Below are 14,850 nucleotides of genomic sequence, written 5' to 3'. Positions count from 1 at the left end.
TTCGCATAGCGTTGCCCTGCTTTGCGAGGCATGCAGTATACAGTGTAGTGGGGTGAAGCTCCACCCACTTTCTGAGCATCTTTATCATTGGCCTAAATTGTAAATGCTGGTTTCTCATTTGTTTTCAGCTTGTTAGTCCCTCCTCCTGACAGCCATGTCGTCATTTTTCTCCTTCAATGCCTATCTACCCAATTACTTTGAATACTCTTTTGTTCCACTGCCTCCCCCCATTTCCTCCAGCAGTTTGTGACTACTCTGCAAAGCACCACCCACCCCACGCCCTCCCATTCGAGCCTTCTTTCATGCCTGCACTTTTGTTTGCAATGCAATCGGGCTCGCATAAATACGAGTCATATTGCATTTGTAAATGCTTGTTTTCTGCTGGGATTGGCTGCGTGGGTTTGCACTATATTTTTCCTGAAATGTCCTATCCTGTCCAGTAAGCATGCGCATAAAACGTCTTTACATGTCATACACAGGCCAATTAAGGGCAGAAGGCAGAGACAGCACAAGCAGCTAAACGAAACAGGACAAAGTGAAGCGCTGTGTAGGTCACCTGTGAGGCGTCTGTTATTTACGGGAGATACCTCCTAGGGCACCAGTCCTTCCTTCCCCTAGATGGTGCATGGCCCCTTTTTGAAAGCCTTAGGCTGCTGTCCGGTCCCACTCACTCCAATGACTGCACACTCACGGACGGGGTGATCTTAGCTAAGATTCCTGGGAGGGTCTTTATATGTACACAGATGTGCATAGCCACAAATTCTTTGTTATTGAAGTCCACGCTCAAGGGGAGGCATACACACAAACTGCTTGTTTATGTGGATATACAATAAAACGTACGCCCCTTTAGAGTCATGCCATGTTTTGCTCAGAACAAGACGTATGTCGCCACTTTCATAAATTAACCAGCACTGCAGGTTTTTTATTGATGCATGCGTGCCATGTCCTGCAGGTGCACAGCCGCCTGACCGCGGGGCCTGGAGGCACATACTACCGGAGTTTAAAAAGGACCGGGCCAACATTGGAAGTCGCCCAATACTCCAAATAAAGGACTGAAAGCAGTATATTGAGCAGAAGGGCCCAGCATGGTACTAACATAGCCTTGAGAGTTTGTGCATCAGTAGTCGATTCTGATTGGGTAATAAATTAATATAACACGCAAGGCTTTACGTGAAATAACTATACAAGCACCAGGCTGTTGTTAGTAATCCTGCACATGCTTCCCAGGTCAGGTCAGGTCAGCAGCGCAACGCCTCGAGTAGAATAAAGTCTTGCACAGTACCCCCCAACAACCCCCCCCCCCCCCAAGAATGTGATGAGGAACCCCATAGTTTGTCATGTTTCGTAGATATGCAGTGTTTTTAGACTGAACGTAGACGCTCCCGCCCCCTCCCCGCCCCCGAGTTGTGTGCTCCTTGAAGCCCCCCACCACCCCCTGCGTCTCAGGGGCCTACTTTAATCCCCCATCTTGTAGCGCCTCAATGTATCCCGCTGGAGTAGTGGACATGGCAGTGATGGAACGCGACTGGCAAGAACAAAGCTCAAAACTGTTTAAAAAAAAACGTTGTGAGGCACTGTACGGGTCTTTTGGTATGTGGCAATGTGGCAAAACAGTGCTTAGCTGACAATAATGAATACATCCGAAAACATTGCAGAAATGGCGTTTCCGGTGCTAACATCACCGGTAGCTATTTTTACAACGTTTTAAGCATGTTTGCAGATTATGGGAGTATGAATGGAGCAAACCGTGTTTCATCTGGTTATCACAATTCTCCCCAGTAAAATCCTGCTTGTTTTCTTTCCTTCCTACAGTCCTGAACACTTGCACTCTGTCAGGCTTCACACATTTACAAGTTAACAAAATATCCGAAAACAGGCACTCGCTTTTAACATTTCAGAGCTTGTCCTCGAAAACTATCGAGAACCCTTTCTAAATACATCACGGAAAAAGAGATCCCAGAACCTTTTAATTAATGAATTCCTCTTGTGCAGCCTGTCAATTAGGAGCATGCTGTTGTCTGCAAACTGTGAATGTGCAATCAGTGGCAAGCCATTAGGAACCTCGATTAACTCAGGTGTGACTTCCGAAGGGAGCTTCACTAGGGTCGGACTGTGGATACTTTGCTTGAGGGTACTCAAGGACAGGGCATAGTCAGCTGGCGTCCTATCTCCACAACGACAGTAGAAGTGCAAACACTTTTGGCTGTTTTATATCCCAAACCAACTAGCCTGCAATGCATGCAATATATTGGTTGCAATCTGAGTAAGATTAAACTTGTGCATGCCTCTTCCTGGCGCACGCCTCATTCCCTTGAGAATGAATACATGGTACAGGGACTACAAGTGACCTTTTCATGTGGGAGCACTTCACCTACTCATATTCCCGCAGATAAATATCGGGCTAAAAATGTTTATGACTACCTTATTTTTTTTGTTGCTCACCACTTTATTGGGCCACACAGCTTACTGCAGTTTGGCATGTCTTTGCACCCACTTTTGCTCAGTGAATCTAGTCACAGGTTCACCACAGTGAAATAGAAATAACTGGCAATAAATGTGGCTGAGTGTGGAGATGGCCTGACCACCTGCATTGAAAGCAAAATACCTCTCCAGTTGACCCAGCCAGCCAAATAATAAAGTCATCATTCATTCTGATAAACATCATTTTTTGTCATTTTCTATAGCACAAACTCGACCCTAAGGTATCATGAGCACCAGAGTGTAGAAGCAGTCTTCTTCCCTCCTTGTTGGAGGTGATGAATAAGGCGATTGCCCAAGGTTCTTTTCCATCGGTATGGAAGAAGGCTATTGTGAAGCCGCTCCTCAAGAAACCTTCACTTGACCCCGGCCTCCTTAAACATTTTAGGCCCATTTCCCTACTTCCTGCACCTGCAAAAATACTAGAGGCACATCTGAATCTCCATTTATCTTCCTTTCTGGATGCCTCTGAGTATCTTGACATCACCCAACATGGATTTCGGAAACATCACAGCACAGAATCTGCTCTCACTTTTGTAGTCGACAACATCCAACGCAAAGTTGACGTTGGTCAAACTACTGTTCTAGTGCTACTGGACCTCACGGCCGCATTCGATACCCTGTCTCCCGCCATCTAAACATCTCGGCTTAGGGAGGCAGGTGTTACTGGGTCGGCCCTGAGCCTCCTCAATTCCTTTCTCCTTGATAGGGAACAGAGAGTGATGCTTGGAAACCACCTCTCCCCAGCCAAGTCTTTGCAATGTGGGGTGCCACAGGGGTCGGCACTAAGTCCGACCCTGTTCAACATCTACGTGGCCCCCCTTGCTAGGCTTGTAAGATCGCAGGGGATGGAGGTGGTATCATACGCCGATGACACCCAGATCATGGTGTCATTCACTCATTCCTCTGTCACTACATCTGCCTCCAGCTTCAGGTCATGTATGCAACATGTTGCAGACTGGATGGTCATCAACTCCCTGAAGCTGAATGGCGACAAGACAGAGGTGTTGGTCTTTGGGAAGGACCAAGATGTCTGGTCGAGTGAGTGGTGGCCTTCCTCTCTTGGCACCTGCCCCACTCCCTCTCAATCTGCCAGAAATCTCGGTGTGGTGTTTGATACTTCACTCTCGATGTCCCTTCAGGTGAATCGGACTGTGGCAACCTGTTGGGGCATGATCAGGATACTTAACAGAATTTGCAGCTATTTGTCCTTTCAAGCACGTAAGCAGATTGCAGTCGCCCTGGTTGGCTCCAGGTTAGATTACTGTAACTCTTTATACATGGAGTCCAACAAGGGCCTCATACATCGGCTGCAAACCGTGCAGAATGCTGCTGCACGTTTTGTCCTATATTTACAACAAGGGGTGGTGAGGGACAGAGTCTCTGAATTAAGCAGAAAGCTCTCACCCAGTCAAGAGATCAGGGCTAGATCCAACACGGTTTTTTAGCTCACTGCACCATCCCAGTTTCAGAACCTGGCTGTATGCAAATTAGTCTGTTCCTGTCCCAGTGCATGATGGGAACTGGGCAAACCAAACTACAAAAGCCAATTCTTACACTGGGAAGGAAACAAGCTCCCGGGGACCGGTTTCTGGCATTACAGCCGTCTTCGGCCCGGTTTGCTTGAATCCTGATGGTGCAATGAGCAAGGGTCTCACATCTGAGAATACCCTTCCACGCTTAGGGTGGACAAAAATATTTACAACAAGGGGTGGTGAGGGACAGAGTCTCTGAATTAAGCAGAAAGCTCTCACCCAGTCAAGAGATCAGGGCTAGATCCAACACCGTTTTTTAGCTCACTGCACCATCCCAGTTTCAGAACCTGGCTGTATGCAAATTAGTCTGTTCCTGTCCCAGTGCATGATGGGAACAGGGCAAACCAAACTACAAAAGCCAATTCTTACACTGGGAAGGAAACAAGCTCCCGGGGACCGGTTTCTGGCATTACAGCCGTCTTCGGCCCGGTTTGCTTGAATCCTGATGGTGCAATGAGCAAGGGTCTCACATCTGAGAATACCCTTCCACGCTTAGGGTGGACAAAAATATTTACAACAAGGGGTGGTGAGGGACAGAGTCTCTGAATTAAGCAGAAAGCTCTCACCCAGTCAAGAGATCAGGGCTAGATCCAACACCGTTTTTTAGCTCACTGCACCATCCCAGTTTCAGAACCTGGCTGTATGCAAATTAGTCTGTTCCTGTCCCAGTGCATGATGGGAACAGGGCAAACCAAACTACAAAAGCCAATTCTTACACTGGGAAGGAAACAAGCTCCCGGGGACCGGTTTCTGGCATTACAGCCGTCTTCGGCCCGGTTTGCTTGAATCCTGATGGTGCAATGAGCAAGGGTCTCACATCTGAGAATACCCTTCCACGCTTAGGGTGGACAAAAATATTTACAACAAGGGGTGGTGAGGGACAGAGTCTCTGAATTAAGCAGAAAGCTCTCACCCAGTCAAGAGATCAGGGCTAGATCCAACACCGTTTTTTAGCTCACTGCACCATCCCAGTTTCAGAACCTGGCTGTATGCAAATTAGTCTGTTCCTGTCCCAGTGCATGATGGGAACAGGGCAAACCAAACTACAAAAGCCAATTCTTACACTGGGAAGGAAACAAGCTCCCGGGGACCGGTTTCTGGCATTACAGCCGTCTTCGGCCCGGTTTGCTTGAATCCTGATGGTGCAATGAGCAAGGGTCTCACATCTGAGAATACCCTTCCACGCTTAGGGTGGACAAAAATATTTACAACAAGGGGTGGTGAGGGACAGAGTCTCTGAATTAAGCAGAAAGCTCTCACCCAGTCAAGAGATCAGGGCTAGATCCAACACCGTTTTTTAGCTCACTGCACCATCCCAGTTTCAGAACCTGGCTGTATGCAAATTAGTCTGTTCCTGTCCCAGCGCATGATGGGAACAGGGCAAACCAAACTACAAAAGCCAATTCTTACACTGGGAAGGAAACAAGCTCCCGGGGACCGGTTTCTGGCATTACAGCCGTCTTCGGCCCGGTTTGCTTGAATCCTGATGGTGCAATGAGCAAGGGTCTCACATCTGAGAATACCCTTCCACGCTTAGGGTGGACAAAAATATTTACAACAAGGGGTGGTGAGGGACAGAGTCTCTGAATTAAGCAGAAAGCTCTCACCCAGTCAAGAGATCAGGGCTAGATCCAACACCGTTTTTTAGCTCACTGCACCATCCCAGTTTCAGAACCTGGCTGTATGCAAATTAGTCTGTTCCTGTCCCAGTGCATGATGGGAACAGGGCAAACCAAACTACAAAAGCCAATTCTTACACTGGGAAGGAAACAAGCTCCCGGGGACCGTTTTCTGGCATTACAGCCGTCTTCGGCCCGGTTTGCTTGAATCCTGATGGTGCAATGAGCAAGGGTCTCACATCTGAGAATACCCTTCCACGCTTAGGGTGGACAAAAATATTTACAACAAGGGGTGGTGAGGGACAGAGTCTCTGAATTAAGCAGAAAGCTCTCACCCAGTCAAGAGATCAGGGCTAGATCCAACACTGTTTTTTAGCTCACTGCACCATCCCAGTTTCAGAACCTGGCTGTATGCAAATTAGTCTGTTCCTGTCCCAGTGCATGATGGGAACAGGGCAAACCAAACTACAAAAGCCAATTCTTACACTGGGAAGGAAACAAGCTCCCGGGGACCGGTTTCTGGCATTACAGCCGTCTTCGGCCCGGTTTGTTGGAATCCTGATGGTGCAATGAGCAAGGGTCTCACATCTGAGAATACCCTTCCACGCTTAGGGTGGACGTTTTATCCTAGACCTTCCTAAGACATCATCTGCTACCACCGCTAGGAGAGACCTTCACTGGTTGCCTGTCCAGCACAGAATCTATTTTAAAATTTTGTGCTTGACGTACAGAGCTCTCGAGGATGGATCTAAAAGCGCTGTCTGCTCCTTACTTACCCGCTACCATCCCACAAGGTGCCTTCGCTCTGCGGGACTACTCCAGCTGGCTGTCCCTCGCTTCAGGCTTACCAGATGGGGAGCCAGGGCCTTTTCCGTCGCTGCCCCCCAGCTCTGGAACACCGTGCCTATGGAGATTAAAACTCTACCTTCTCTAGACTTGTTTAAAAAGGCCTTAAAAACGTGGTGCTTTTCAAGAGCCTACTCAGGTTGAACTGCTGGGTTTTTGTTATGAGCTGGTTTTTTTGAATTAGGCGCCTTGACGCCCACTGGGCTAAGTTTGCGTACGACAAGACTCCTTTCATTTCATTTCATTTCATTCCAGGTACATTACAGGTGGACACACTCATTTTGATGTCGAGCCTGGGCAGCGCATTGTGCTGCTCTGAGAGGCATGCTGTGTTCAAGTAAGGACTTGAAGCTCTGCCTCTCTCCGCCTATATTTTCCATTGGCTTGTGTCATTGTCCACTGTAAACTGTGGATTTTCATTGGTCAATAGCCTTAGTAGTCCCTCCTTAGTACAGTTGTTTCTCATTTGGTAACCACCCATGGGGACACCTCCTGTTAGTGTTTGGTAGGCTTTAATTACAGCCTCCGAGCACTATTTTCTAAAATAGCTTACTTCAGCTTGCTGTTTCAGGCGGGACACACTCTCTCCCAATGCTTTTTTTATTTTATTTTTATAGCACGGGCACCAAACGAATTTGCAATGAGTTTAGCTGTGTAAGTTGTTCACTGCACAGCACCCAGGATAGTGTACGGTTATGTGCTTCCCTAGAGTTATTAACCCCGTTCTTTGCCTCCAGGACGCTCTGGTTGTAAACGTGGCTAGTAAATGTCAGCACACAGAAAGGAACTACAAGAGCTGCACCGAGAGCCCCTTTCAATCCTGACCTTTCCCTGCAATCCGTTTGGAAAGTCAGAGCCAGCCTCGAACCTGCAGATCTCAGCTTTTGCCTACTTGACCTAGGCGGCCACTGTGAGAAGTTGGCCCGATATGCAACGTTCGCTATTCTAGCGACCGCTATGTATCGTTCCAACGACCCTTATGGTGTTTGGTTGTAAGTCAACCTATAGACCAGCTATCCTAGTAGCGTGGATACGAGCAGTCTAAGGCTAAAGACTCGAGAGGGCGCGTTAAGCCAGCTGTTTACCACACATGTACCCCTTGAACACCCAGTGAAAGGACACCACACAAGTGTTATGAAAATAAACAGGATATTTATTAAGATTCACAACAGCCCTGGACTCTTTATGAGGACAGGGTACTAAGCACAAACCAAATCTCTTAGGAAAATACTTCAAGTGCACAATTAAAACAAGTGTCCGAGGACACGGAAAGTTTAAGGTCTCGGATGGACCCGATAAGGCAAGTCGGAAGCGAGGGACTCGGGACCCTAGAGTAAAGAGGCTATGCAGGCACCGAAATGCCGAGTTACCTAGCCACGAGGGCTGCGGCTGCACAAGTCTTACAGGCGTCGGGGTCTTCGCTGACGAGCCAGGAGCCGGAAGAAAAGGAGTTGCTGGCCGGCGACCAGTGATGAATAGTTCGTAGAGATCCAAGCCTGGATCAGAGATTGTTGATACCTGAAAGCAGAGGGGACCAAGTTCGTACTACTAGCCAGTAGTCAGAGGGTACCAGGATGGCACCGGTTGGCCGTCACCTCGACCAGGTGAGTGGGCGACGCTAGGCTCTGCAGTCTCACGGACCAGGAGGCGTTGTCGGCGACCACGGCGGAGGTGCGAGCTGTCCCACGAAGGATGATGCTGTCGGCGTCGCTGGGCCCAGGATGGGGCAACAAGCCTTGGCAAATCTCAGGGCCACGTGGTGGGCCCAAGATGGCGTCTTGAGTGGACCAGGAGGGTCCGGGGTGCTTCTCGCAAGGATGGAAGCAAGGGCCAGTCTGGAGCAACCAGACCAGCAGTGTTGATCGTCGGATGTCGTCACAGAAGGGCACAAGCCAGCGGCGAGTGACCAGACAACGTGCTGAGCAGCGAGCAGAAGGGCCCCACGCAGATCGTGGAGATGCTGGGAGACTGCACTTCGGTGCTAGAGTGGCTCAGGGTCGGGGCTTCTCGGACCCCAGAGCACTCACCAGGGAATCGCTTCGATGGTCGTGCTGGTTTAAGAGCGTGCAGGTTCTGATGATGGCCGGTCCCTCGAGGTCTCGTCGCACCCACAGATCACAGCTGAGCTGATGACGTGGGTAGAGGTCAGAGGTGCCAGGGAAGCCGGTTCTCGTCGAGCTGGGCCGTCGGATCCTTGAGGAAGGACTTGCAGCAAACCGCAGAGTTCTTAGATGGTGCCCGCTGATGCAGGGTGACTACTCCTTAGTCACAAGGGAGAAATCTTGAGAAGAGTCTTGAGTGTCCTTTCGTAGAAAGTAGTTCTTGATTCAAAGATGATCTGATTTGGAAGGGTCCCCGCTCCGGCCTTTATTCTAAAGAAAGGGGTGGGTACATGACTAGGTCCGGCCCTAAGGGTGGGACCAGGAAGGGGGGTAGTTACACCCCTCTCCCCTGCCGGACTTTCCCCAGGCCAGGGCTGGCGCCCCTGGAACTGGTTCTGACCGGCAGATGCGTAGTGAGCACCGGGGTGCCACTCCGCAGTCACCTTCTCGCAAAAGCCCTACCTACCCAGAATACACAAACCCTGTCTGGGACGGTGCGAACACCGCCCTCGACGGGAAACCCTTTGTCCAAGCTCCCCTCACTGGAAGGACTCCCAGCAGCAGGAGGTCAGACTCGTGTCTGTGGTGGCAGCATCCATTTTGTGGAGCTGAGGCTTTAGTTAACTTTAACCGGGGTTCACAGTTACGTACATGTCGTGTCCCTCTAGAAGGGCGGAATGCTAACCTCGTCGCCAGAATTGGTGAGGGGGCAGCATCCCGATTCGTATGACACCTTACTCGACATGCCTTGATAACGCGACACCGGAGTTACCGATATGGTACGCGTTATCATGGAACAGCCATTGGGTCTTGGTTCCGCAAGCTGCAACCGGGCTCGGCTCGGGCCAGAACACAGTTCACACGAGCCCATGCACTCTGCCTTCAGGATTGTCAAGGTCTGCCATAGGAGTGACTGATAGGAACTCGGGTGTCCATTGTATGGTTAGATATAGGGCTACTACATCTATAGCAAAGTGTGATTACATGACTTCGCCCCAGCTGTCATGCAGCCAGTTGTGTCAAATTTAGGAGGCCAGCCAGGGGTGGCATAATACATGCTGCAGCCCCTGGCGGCCCTGGGTACACCTATGCCCTGCGTTACGGGGTCTGATAAGGTGGCCCAGTACCAATTGGTAAATGCACCTAGGGTACATATCGTAATTTAGAAAGAGAACAGCCAGGCTGTGGGTCTGATTGGCAGGCCCACAGCCAGAGAAAGTCGTAATCCAGTGAAACAAAAGCAAAAAATCTGGGTGATCATAGGATTGCAGACCCTACTCTCCTACATGACCCCCCCCCAAACGTCGGAACAATAGGCTAACCTTGACCAGGTGAGTCTTCTTGTTCTAAGTGGAAATATCTAGAGAGCCCATCGGCATTGCCATGATCAGTACCAGGTCTATGTTCCACTGTAAAGTCCATCCCCTGTAGGGAAATGGACCACCTAAGCAGTTTGGGGTTTTCACCCTTCATCTGATTTAGCCACAAGAGGGGCTTATGGTCGGTCTGAATCTTGAAGTGAGTGCCAAACAAGTATGGCCTCAGCTTCTTCAGGGCCCAAACCACAGCAAAGGCCTCCCTCTCAATAGCTGACCAATTCTTCTCTCTAGGGGTCAGCCTTCTGCTTATAAAAGCAATGGGCTGGTCTTGACCATCGAAATTCAGTTGAGAAAGAACAGCTCCCACACCCAACTCAGAAGCATCTGTTTGGACAATGAATGGCTTGGAGTAGTCCGGACTCTTGAGGATAGGCGCCGTGCACATGGCCTGCTTTAGGTCATCGAATGCTTTTTGACAGCTCGCTGTCCACTGAACCTTTTTTGGCATTTTCTTGCTTGTCAGTTCGTTTAATGGTGTCACGATGGAACCATAGTTCCTGACAACCTTCCGGTAGTATCCAGTCAGGCCCAAGAAAGCTCGAACCTGAGTCTGGGTGGTTGGAGGAGCCCAGTCCCTGATTGACTGTATTTTGCTCTCCAGTGGCTGAACCTGGCCTCCACCTACAAGGTGGCCCAGGTATACAACCTGTGTCTGCCCTATCTGGCACTTGGTGGCCTTGATAGTGAGGCCTGCTGCTTGCAGAGCCTCTAACGCTTTCCGCAGGTGGACCAGGTGATCCTCCCAGGTGGAGCTAAAGACAGCGATATCGTCAAGATACGCCGCACAGAAGTCATCCAGCCCAGTAAGGACTTGATTCACCAACCTTTGGAAGGTGGCAGGTGCATTTTTCAGACCAAAGGGCATTACCACGAACTGATAATGCCCACCAGGGGTTGAAAATGCGGTTTTAGGCTTGGCGTCCTCAGCTAACCTGATTTGCCAATACCCAGCTGTCAGGTCAAACGTACTTAAGTAGTTGGCCGAAGCCAATCTATCGATAAGCTCGTCTGCCCTTGGTATTGGGTGGGCGTCAGTCTTAGTGACTGCATTGAGACCCCTGTAGTCTACGCAAAACCTCATCTCTCTCTTACCACCCGGGGTGTGAGGTTTCGGCACTAGAACTACGGGACTAGCCCAAGGGCTATCCGAGGGTTCAATGACTCCCAGCTCCAACATTTTCTGCACTTCACTCTTGATGCAGTCTCTAACGTGATCAGGCTGCCGGTAGATTTTACTCTTAACGGGCAAGCTGTCACCAGTGTCAACCTCATGGGTGCACCAATCGGTCTGGCTGGGTGTTAGAGAAAACATATGTCTGAAAGACTGAAGAACCTGTTTACAGTCTCTCTGTTGATGTTCGGAGAGGCTGCCACAAAAGACAACACCATCTACCAATCCATCGTCAGGATTCTGAGTGAGCAGGTCGGGGAGAGGGTCACTCTCCTCCTCCTGTCCCTCATCTAGGGCCATGAGCAAACTCATGTCCTTCCTGTCGACATATGCCTTGAGCCTGTTAACATGAAGCACCCTGTGGGGGCTCCGGGGAGTTCCCAGGTCGACCAGGTAGGTGACCTCTCCCTTTTTCTCCAGGATGGTGTAGGGCCCGGACCATTTGTCCTTGAGTGCTGCTGGGGCCACTGGCTCCAACACCCACACCTTCTGTCCGGGCTGGTAAACAGTCAAGACAGCCTTTTGGTCATGCCAAGCTTTCTGGAGTTCTTGGCTGGCCTTAAGGTTTTCAGATGCCTTCTCCATGTATTCAGCCATCCGCGAGCGGAGGCCAAGCACATAGTCCACTATGTTGGCTGCAGGCTTTTTGAGAGGTCTCTCCCATCCTTCCTTCACCAAACACAGGGGTCCTCTTACAGGATGCCCGTACAAAAGTTCAAAAGGGCTGTAGCCAACCCCCTTCTGTGGGACTTCTCTGTAGGCGAACAAGAGGCAGGGGATCAGGACGTCCCATCTACGCCGAAGCTTTTCAGGTAGTCCATGAATCATCCCTTTAAGGGTCCTGTTGAATCTCTCAACAAGCCCATTGCATTGTGGATGATAGGGTGTAGTGAACTTGTAGTTGACACCACATTCCTTCCACATAGCAGTTAAGTAGCTCGACATAAAGTTTGCACCTCTGTCGGAGACGACCTCCTTAGGGAAGCCCACTCTGGAGAATACTCCAACTAGGGCTCTTGCCACAACAGGTGCTGTAGTGGTCCTAAGGGGAATAGCTTCAGGATACCTGGTGGCATGATCCACTACCACCAGTATAAACTTGTGCCCTGAGGCTGTTGGTGGTTCCATGGGACCGACGATGTCGATCCCCACCCGTTCAAAGGGCACCCCCACCACAGGCATTGGTATAAGGGGGGCCTTTGTCGTGCCACCTGACTTACCACTGGCTTGGCAAGTGACACAGGAGCGGCAAAACTCCTTGGTATCTTCGTTCATATGAGGCCAGTGAAAGTGTGAGACAAGCCTGTCCCACGTTTTCGTCTGGCCTAAGTGACCTGCTAAGGGAATCTCGTGGGCCAAGGTAAGTAGGAAACCACGCTGAGACAAGGGTACAACCAGCCTCCTGGTCATGCCAGGCTTGGGGTCTCTTGACTCAGTGTACAGGAGTCCGTCTTCCCAGTATACCTTGTGGGTACCTGTGGCGTTCCCAGCAGCCTCAGCAGCAGCCTGCTGTCTGAGGGGTTCAAGAGAAGGGCAGTCTAACTGGTCCTTCCCCAGGTCTTCCCTTGAGGGTCCCCCTGAACCCAAGAATTCAACTTGATCAAGTTCGAACTCCCTAGGCTCAGTTTCCCTCAATTCTTGTAGGTCAGCCTCCTCTGAGACTTGATCCACGACCTGGGGCAAGGGGGAAGGCGCAGCCTTAACCCTACTGCTCTTTTTCTTGGGAGGTGTCTGGTCCATTGTTCCAGGATCCAGCACCTGTTCAGTGGGGCATTTCCTGACCTGTGACCTGGTCACAGCGAACACATGTGCTGGCAAACCTAACATTTCCATGTGAGTCCGGTGCTCCACTTCTGACCATTGTGATGACTCCAAATCATTGCCCAACAAACAATCCACTGGGAGGTCTGGACTAACTACAACCTTCTTTTGGCCAGTTACCCCTCCCCAGGAGAAAGCTACAATTGCCATACTGTGATTGGTAGTGACATTGCTTGCATTGGTCACCAGGAATTCTGTACCTGGCATGATCTGTCCAGGGTCCACAAAGTTAGGCGTCACCATGGTGACGCTGGCACAAGTGTCCCTATAGGCCTGAGCCATCTTTCCATTTATGAAAGGCGTCTGTCTGTATTTGCCCAAGGTATTGGGACTTATGTCAGGGGACACGTCCGCGTCCCCTGTACTGACAAGGACAGCCTGAGTGAGTGTGCCAACTAAGTTGTCACGCCCCTCAGAACCCAGGGTTAACCCTACTAAACCCTTGGGAGGCGCACTACCACTGCTGACTGTACTAGGGGGCACAGGTGCCTTAGGGGCTGCAGTGGCAGGAGTCTGCCCTCCTCCTTTCTTGGTGCACTCACTAAACCAGTGAGATTTACTTTTACAGTACTGGCACCATCTTTTGGATTGGCCTTCTTTCTTCTTTTGGGGAGCCTGACCCCCCCCCTCTTTGGGTTGTTGGGGACCTGTCGAAGACTTCTGGTCATTTTGTTCCCCCTTAGAATCTTTACCCTTTTGGTCTGCTTTCTTCTGACCACCTTGATTCTGGCCCTGGTTCTGTTTGACTCTCGTGCGAACCCATCTGTCTGCCTTCTTTCCCAATTCTTGGGGAGAGGTCAGATCCGAGTCGACAAGATGCTGATGCAACAACTGGTTCTGACAATTGTTTAAAATTTGTTCTCTCATCATCAAATTATACAATCCCTTGTAATCAGTAACCTTACTGCCCAGCAACCAGCCCTCAAAAGCCTTAGTGGCACAATCGACAAAGTCAGACCAGTCTTGAGACTGCGTTTTCTGGGTATCCCTGACCAGCACCCTGTACTGCTCAGTGGTTAGGCCGAACCCTTCAACGAGTGTATTTTTCAAGACTTGGTAATCGTTCGCATCCTCCACCCTTGTGGTGAGGAGCTTGTCTCTTCCTTTACCTTCAAAGGAGAGCCACAAGATAGCTGCCCACTGACTCTGGGGAACACCTTGCACAGTGCAGGCCCTCTCCAAAGCAGTAATCCATTTGTGGATGTCGTCCCCTTGTTTAAAGGGGGGCACTATCTTACCAAGGTGTTTCGTATCGAAACTCTTTTCCCTATTGCTAGGTACATTGCTGCCACCAGTGGGGACTACCCCACTTAACTGTTGCTCTCTCGCAAAGGCAAGCCTTTCTTTGGCCAGGGCAAGTTCTTCCCTTTCGATCCTCAGATTAGCTGCCCTTTCCTTAGCTTCGTACACTCTCCGCTGAGGGGACGTCATCCCTCTCTGAGAAGAGTTGCGAGAGCCATTGGTTTGAAGGGATCTGCCAGAGTCTCTTGACAGAGATCGGGCTCGTCCATTCCCAATGTTAAGCTGACCTGATAGTGGCCCCAGGGGTCCCCCAGTACCGCTATCATGTTTGCTTAAGTTGGACCTGCTTAGTCTGACGACTTCTACCTGTCCCTTATCTGCCTCATCCCCAGAGGGATCCTCATCCTCATCCTCCTCCTCATTCTCATTCTCGGTTGCGAGGAGGATTAGGTCAGGGTCACCTCTGGTTCCCTCGAGGGGAGGCATGTCTCCTTCTGGATTAGAATGGCTAAGAAGCTTCTCAGCCTTTCTGGCATCATAAGTCTCGAGGAGACCAATCAGAAAGGAGGTGGTGGGGTTAGCCCCTTGCTTAATCTTCCTAGAGGTACATACTTGTCGTAACTCATGGAAGTTAAGCGCAGTATATCTTGAAGGGAT

Source organism: Lissotriton vulgaris, chromosome 4_1 (genome assembly GCF_964263255.1).
Source record: "Lissotriton vulgaris chromosome 4_1, aLisVul1.2, whole genome shotgun sequence".
Classification (NCBI taxonomy): Eukaryota; Metazoa; Chordata; class Amphibia; order Caudata; family Salamandridae; genus Lissotriton; species Lissotriton vulgaris.
Note: the sequence above shows the minus strand (reverse complement) of the source record.